Below are 7767 nucleotides of genomic sequence, written 5' to 3'. Positions count from 1 at the left end.
GATAATTCAACTGTTAATCCAGTCTTGTTGCAAGGCTGTAAAAAGAAATTCCAATTAAGTGAAACATGTGTCGATCTCCAACAGGAAAGGAGAATTAAAAATGCACAATGCACATAGATTGGGAGGGGAAGAAAGGACAGAGTGTGACATCTAAAAGAGGGCTGCAACCAAGAAAGCAAACTTTCTCTCTGGGATTTCCTTGGCACACAACTTTTAGGAGTGCTGCAATGTAATGGTGTTATCAATCAGCAGAAATGGCAATTATTCAGCCCTTCTAGAATTCAGGTCGTTATCTCTGTGCTTCCACTTCCATAACTGTGAAATCAGAACTAATGTTCAACTATTTCAGAGGCTGGACCTGGCTTCACACATACCCTAACTGAAGTGATCAGACCTGTAGATACCTTCTTTGTGTCTTCTTCTCCTTAATTCTGCCTATTATACCTGTGACAAACCACTGCTTTTATGTATAAGCTACATACATGCAAGTGCTCCATAAACATTAAAGGATCATCTCAAGAATCCTTTGAGGGTGATTAATTCTCTAATGGAATGACTTTTGTACTTACAATCACTCTTGCATCAAAATGTTCTACCTACCCAGGAACTGAAGAGAAAAATCTAGATATAAACAGGCAGTATTTATTTTGAAGAAATTCCAATACTAGTATCACCCCTATTTTAATAAACATACTATATGCATTACAAGAACAATGCATTGTTATGCATATGCAATTTTAGGACCTCTTCTGTCCTACCCAACAGCACTGTGTACCTTCCCAGTATATTTAGACATTGATTAAGCACAGGCTCCACAGAAGGAATGCAACCAAAACTTCCAAGAACAGGTGCTTTGTTCCGCATCATTTTCTCAGCACTCCCTCATTGAGTTTATAAAGCAGTATTGTTAACAAATCAAATTTGTTCTAGGAAAAAACCCAACCTTTTTCTTTTACGGTCTCTCTCTCTTGTTAGTACTAATCAGTAATTTTTAGGTGTTGGTGCTAAAAAAGACACCACCACCCCCCCCCCAATTCTTCATTTACTGCAATTGCCAAACTCTTATTCAAGAAGCAGAAATAGTAAATTATATGGTAACACTGCATATTAATTAGGTATTCACTACCTGGCAAACCAGTTTCAAGTCCTCAGTTTCTTGAGAGAAGGGGCAGAAAATCATTGAAAAGTTACATTTGCACTGAGGCTCTCCTACCCCTGGTAACTACTGTACCCCTGAACTACCTTCATTTGATTGAAGTGATTTTCTGCTGCCTTGCTTAAAACCAGCAAGATTTTAGTGGAGTCTGCTCTGCTATTTAAGTGTTCGCTGCGTCAGTACCATGTCTATGTGTGCACCTCGAAAAGATCAAATCAAATTCAAAGCACCTGAAATCCCACTAGAAAAAAACTCCAAACTGTATTTCAGAATTTTAAAAAACATACTTATAGTGTATTAGGGAAAAAGTTCGTTAAAGCAAGAGACACACGTGCCAGTTGAGCTATGAAAGCGTTTTTTGATTGATGTGATTAAAATTTTTAATAATTGCCTATGGTATTTCTACAGCAAGACTGCGCCTTCTAGTTTCAACTAGTTTAAAAGCATTTGACAGAAACCTTGGGAATAAGTCAGCATTCACTATTATCAAGCAGTATTAGTAAGAGTTGTATGTTTATTTTAAGAGTATCATGACTGACTTAATTTTTTAAATGTAATTCTGGTTTTAAAAAGAAACAACCACGTTTGATTTTTGCATAAAGTCAGTAAACTCTGTAAATACATCTCCTGTTAGTTCAGCTTTCCTCCTGACATGACAGACACTGCTTTTTGTTGTACTTTTAATCAGTAAAAGATAACATATCTTTTGTCATCTTTGCTGCCTGTTGAAAGTCATAAATAATGGAAGTAAGAGAAAGCACAGCTATGACCAGAGACTTGGAAGGTTTGCTGCTTTGGAACATTATAGGTATTGTTTCTAATGATGAAAGAGATGACTTAAAGAATAAGGTTTGAAGGAGACAAGTCACAGTATGTTTCCACTTCATGCAATAACTGTGTATGGCTCCTTCTGGTAGTGCTTCTGAGCCTGTGTGCTCTGCCCTGGGCACACGTACCAACAGCCTTGGCCAAGCCCATGCCTTCTTATAAATGCCAATTACCTTACATGTGAGTGACTGCAATTCAGAAAGCTTTCAACAATATGGTACATCATGTGGCTATACATACAAGGGCAGATATGTATGTATATACCACACATATGGAGGAGGCCACACTTAAGCTATGTAAAAAAGGGTTTTTTCATAGAAAAATCATTATAATTTCCATTAGAAAATTCCTGCAAGTTCTTTTTCTGTTGCCTGTATTCCTACAATATGTCAGTAATAGATGACATTACAGATGACCACAGTTAAATTCTGCTGAAAGTCAGTAATGAGAGCCATATCTGATTAATTATCAGAAGCACAACAGAGTGCTGAGCAGTGCAGTCTGATTCATGAGCTGTTAAATTAGTAAACTGGAGGAGAAGACACTGATACGTGCACGCCACAAGGCAGACTCACCCTTGAGGTAAAATTTCTGCAAAGAGCAGAAATAAGCTGAATCCTAGCACAGGATAAAAGTGTTACCTCCTCCTGCGAGGATGAATCTAGACTAATTTAGATGAAATTTAGATTTGAACAAGTTCAAAGCTGCCCACATCCATTCTTTTATTGGGCCACATCATTACCTCCTATTAATTCATGTAGCTGCCCTGAGCCCAGCTGAGTTACACCAGGTGACATTAAGGATGTTATGGTTGCAATACACATTTTCAAAGTCAGAAAATAAAAAACACATTTCAGTAGCTGACCCAAATCATAGCAAACCACAGTACACAAATATCCCTTAAAAATATGACTGGATATCAGATTTTCTCATGCTGTTACTACTGGGAGTCACTGCCATAACAAAAGTTACTCCAGTCAGTAAGTTCCCAGCATGTGCTGTCACTGAAATGAATCCACAACAGTGACAAATATTTACCTGTATATCCCCACCTTCCGCTTTAATAATGAACATAACATAAATATCTGGGTGAGAGAAAAAATGAAAAATGTATAATCTAGGGTTATATTTTATTTGCTTATCAGAAAGTTACTCACCTCAGCCAGGAAGAATTTTACAAGGTCCACATAAATATTACACATAGCCTAATATGACACTCTAATCCTCTAAAATAGCTTTTTCAGGGCCACATGATGGATCATATTATTGGTAAATTCCAGTGACTCAGGTGCATTTCATTTCTTTGACTTTCATTGGAAAGCCATTAACAAAGTATTTGATAGGATACATGGTTTTCTATCAGATTAAGAAGTATGAAGTTGCCCCTTCCAATCCCCACACCAGACTTTTAGGCAGAAAATGCAAGTCCTGTTGCAGTTTCTAAATCAGCTTCAAAGAAACCCCCCAAACCTAATCACCTCCAAGCTCATTGCAGTCTTCACTAGAGCAGCAGCTTATACAACCTTATAAAATCATCCGGGCTTTTTTACATATATCTGTGAAAATGGCCCAAAGCACAACAAATACTGTCTTTAGTAATGCATAGGGTTCTTTTGCTTAAGATAGAAGATCACCTTAATTTTGGGGTAATGGCCATTTCTAATTCAGCTTTGTCCAGGCAGCAATTTTCCCAGCAAATGGTAGTGACCAAAAAGCTATCCACGGACAAGTTACCTCACAGAAAACTGCAATATGTCTGTGTCCCAAATTCCAAGTGCCTGGGCAGCTAACAGAGAAAGCAGCCTCAGCAGAATTGTCTCTTCCTCTCCTGAGATTAGAATCCTTCAAATCACAGTACGATACTTCATTCTTGCAATTTCTTTATTTCAGGCTATAAATTTCAGGCCTTATTTCAGTGGGGAAATTCCCTTTCACAGAAGAGCCAACGAGACCTTTTCATCAGTTACATCTCTGAAATCAGTTTAAACATGATTTACACTTATTCTGTCCTTTTAATGATTTTTTTCTTTTAAATAAAAACTAGTTCTCTGTTTTTAATTTCCATTCCCAACTACTTCTGCTCCATTGCTAAAAAGAAACTATGGTTGAAAGGCACTAAACAAGAAAATTCATCATAAAAAGTGCACACGGACAAAGCATGAAAAATATAAATAATAAATTAACCAGAGGATTCATACAGTCTGAAATACAGGCTAAAATTGAATCTCTAGTTAATAATGAACATGGTTATCACCTTACATGATTTTCAAGCACAAAAAAATGGAGCGGAATAATTCCTTAGCACAACTTTAAAAAAAAATGGTATTCTCAACACAGACAAAACAGTGCCAGTGATTTCAAGTCAACTACAAAATAATTTTTTAAGCCTGTGAATTGTTGCAGGTTTATAACCACACAAAAGTGTCCAGTCCCCAGAGTCTAGCCAATAAGATGTCCAGAGAGATATTCCCATGGTAGTATTCTGTAGGATATATTTTTCTTAATATTCTTAATCTGGACCCTCATCCTGCAAAATAATCATGTTTACAGGCTGCCTATTGCCTGAACAGCATATGGAATTCAACAATTCAGCAACATGGAATTCAAAACACACCGTTCATATACATCAACAGTAAACTCGCGTTATTTTTAACGTGCATATATATGTGCATTTACTAAGTATTTTGAGGTTGTCAGATTTATCTGTTGTCTTTAAACAGTAAAAATGTAAAGACAAACCACAGCATAACGCTCTTACACTCTTTCCCTGTATTCTCTGGGAAAATCATGGAATTTTGTAAAAAAGGCATTTTGTTTTAACTGCCCATAAAACATTCAGCAATGCTTACATACGGAGCTCTGTAGCAGTTTCGTCTGTTTACATAATCACTTGACAAAGCCAAAGACACTACACTAACCCAGAAATACGTAGAAAATAAGTTAAAAAACACCAGCTTGGCAAACCATTTAGTGTTTGCTGGGTAATGGAGGATCTCAGCATGCATTACACAACAGCAGTCCCTGCACCTTTTTGTAGCATTTCAACAAGGTCAAGAGAATCCAATCAGCTCCTGGCGTCTTCTTGTATTCACTGCAGTATGATCTTTGTAATTACTTACTCAATAATCCCTAGTGATCTCTCAACATCTAACACTCAACTCCCTTCCTATTCCTTGTGTGCTTATCCACTAATGAATAAGCTTTTTCTTCTTCTACAGTTGTATAAACTACTCTAAGTAACCAACAGTCATCTTTCTGTTTGCATGCATGAGTCAGTCATCCAGAAAGAACAATATATTGATTTCTAGAAAAAGAGGATACATGCAGAATGGCAACTGAGGGTGGCTATTTTTAAGCAAACAAACTGCTGATTTAGTGAAAGCACTGACTTGTCTGTCAAAACAAACTCTTACTAAAACTTCAAGAGTTCCTTTTGAGAAGCCATTCAGAGTGATTTTTGTTCTGTCAACGTCTTCTGCAATTTTCTTACGATTAGCAAAATACGTTTAGCAGAACCTAAGGCAAATCTAGTAACAGAAATACAACTTGCACACAAATGGTAGGTATTTAAGTGGTAAAGAAAGCATCTTCAGTCACTGAAATCTTTTCTTATAAAGCTGGCTTTAAAAAGTAGAAACTAATGAAGCCCCTGAAAGTACTACTGCAGAACACTCGGATGCAAAATAATCACATATAGCAACCACAGGGTAATGCAGGATTTCCAGAATATCCAGCAAGATCAAAGTTAAAACATCAACATCCATAATCCCACTGCTTACTTTTCTGTTTCAAAAAAGGGGTAACAATTTGCCGCCTACGGTGTTAGGAGCAACTAACTCCTGACACTTTGTATAGTTAGGAAAGAACATCTCACTGGCTATGTAGTTATATGGAAGAGGTTTTCTAGCCAAATAAAGAATTAAAATAAAATTAAAAACTTGACTAAGACGGCTATCTTTCTATGTGTCTTTCTATGCGTACCTGACCACCTCTAGGGAGCAAGAAGGAGTTCTGCAATGTACAGAACTGCTGAGTTTAAGTGCATGATAGGTTTTCTCATTTTCCTCTGAAACCTCATCTATTAGTTACTGCCAGATGCAACAAAACCCAGTCAGCAGTTGAGGTTAATAATGAATATATAAAGCTGCTGTTTGAAACAACATGCCCTCCTGCACCAATTCAGTAGCATCCCAGTGTCCCTAAGTGTAGCATACTTCGCAGTGAGAACGCTATTTGCAATTAAATTTTTAAGCCATCAAAAGGAAAAGCATTACATGCATTTCTTACACTAATGTATGAACTTGCCTACTAACACTGAGGATTTTGCACAGCAATGAGGCAGTTTAAGTAAATGGCTCCTGGGCTCAAGAGTTCACATTGCTGTTGTCCTTACATTTTAATTAAATGATCAATTTAGAATTTCTACTTGCCTCATCTTAGAATCATAGAATACTTTGGGTTGGAAGGGACCTTGAGAGATCATCTAGCCCAACCACCCTGCAGTGAGCAGGGATTGAACTTTGTACAACCAAAGAAATCAAGGGAATTATACAGACACGTTATGTGCCCTGCCTATTGTCCAAAATGTTTTGCTTGCTCTTTTAAGACTTTCTCACCTGTATGGGGATTTCTATCTATCCAAAGAAAAAGAAGTGAGATTCTGAAATGACAATGAAATTAGGTACCTAATTACCACTGCAATCACATTGCAACTATCACCCTAAATGTTTATAAGTTCTTATAATAATTGAAATAAACATTAATAACCATACAGTTATATCATCTTCAAAACTTCGACCACACCTCCTCTGTTTTTTGGTGGCAGCCAAAAAAATAACAAAATGCTGGGCATCATGAGCAAAAGCACTGAGCCCGTCACACAGGGTATTGTTTTAGCGCTACATAAAACCTGGACGGGCCCATGTCTTGAGTACCATGAGCGGTTCAGGTCTCAGCTCAAGAAGGGCAGTTCAAATGGTCAAGTGAATGGAGGTACCACGACTCCAGAGGGGCAAAAAAACGTCTGGGACTGTTTGGTTTGGAGAGGAGGAGCTTGGGGGAGGCTACAATTGACATTTACAAAATGATAAAGGCATTAGATAAATTTAATGCAAAACTTCTCCCGGCAATATTAGATCTAGGAGGCAGTCAGTGAAAGCACTGAATATTTTACAACAGGCCAAAGGTGTACACTGCAGAGGATACATGCATGTACGGTGTCCCTAATGAAGCACCTGTGGCTGGTGGCAGGGAACACAAGGGGAAGCAAGTGGCCAGGTTCATTTCCCTAAATTGCATTTCCGCTCTCCATTGCCTGAGAAAGATTGCTGGGCTGGACAGGCGTCCTGGTTTCGGCTGGGATAGAGTTAATTCTCTTCCTAGTAGCAGGCATAGTGCTGTGTTTTGGATTTAGGATGAGAAGAATGTTGATAACACACTGATGTTTTAGTTGTTGCTAAGTACTGCTGACACCAGGCAAGGACTTTTCAGCTTCCCATGCTCTGCCAGGTGCACAAGAAGCTGGGAGGGGGCACAGCCAGGACAGCTGACCCAAACTGCCCAAAGGGCTATTCCATACCATATGAAATCATGCTCAGTATATAAGCTGGGGGGAGTTGGCTGGGGGGCAGTGATCGCTGCTCAGGAACTGTCTGGGTATCGGTCAGCAGGTGGTGAGCAATTGCATTGTGCATCACTTGCTTTGTATATTGTTTTATCATTATTATTATTATTATTACTTTCTCTTCCTGTACTGTCCTATTAAACTGCCTTTGTCCCAACCC

The sequence above is a fragment of the Pelecanus crispus genome, chromosome 9, assembly GCF_030463565.1.
Source record: "Pelecanus crispus isolate bPelCri1 chromosome 9, bPelCri1.pri, whole genome shotgun sequence".
In the NCBI taxonomy this organism is placed as follows: domain Eukaryota; kingdom Metazoa; phylum Chordata; class Aves; order Pelecaniformes; family Pelecanidae; genus Pelecanus; species Pelecanus crispus.
The sequence above is the reverse complement of the archived record's forward strand: the minus strand, read 5'-3'. Positions refer to the sequence as shown.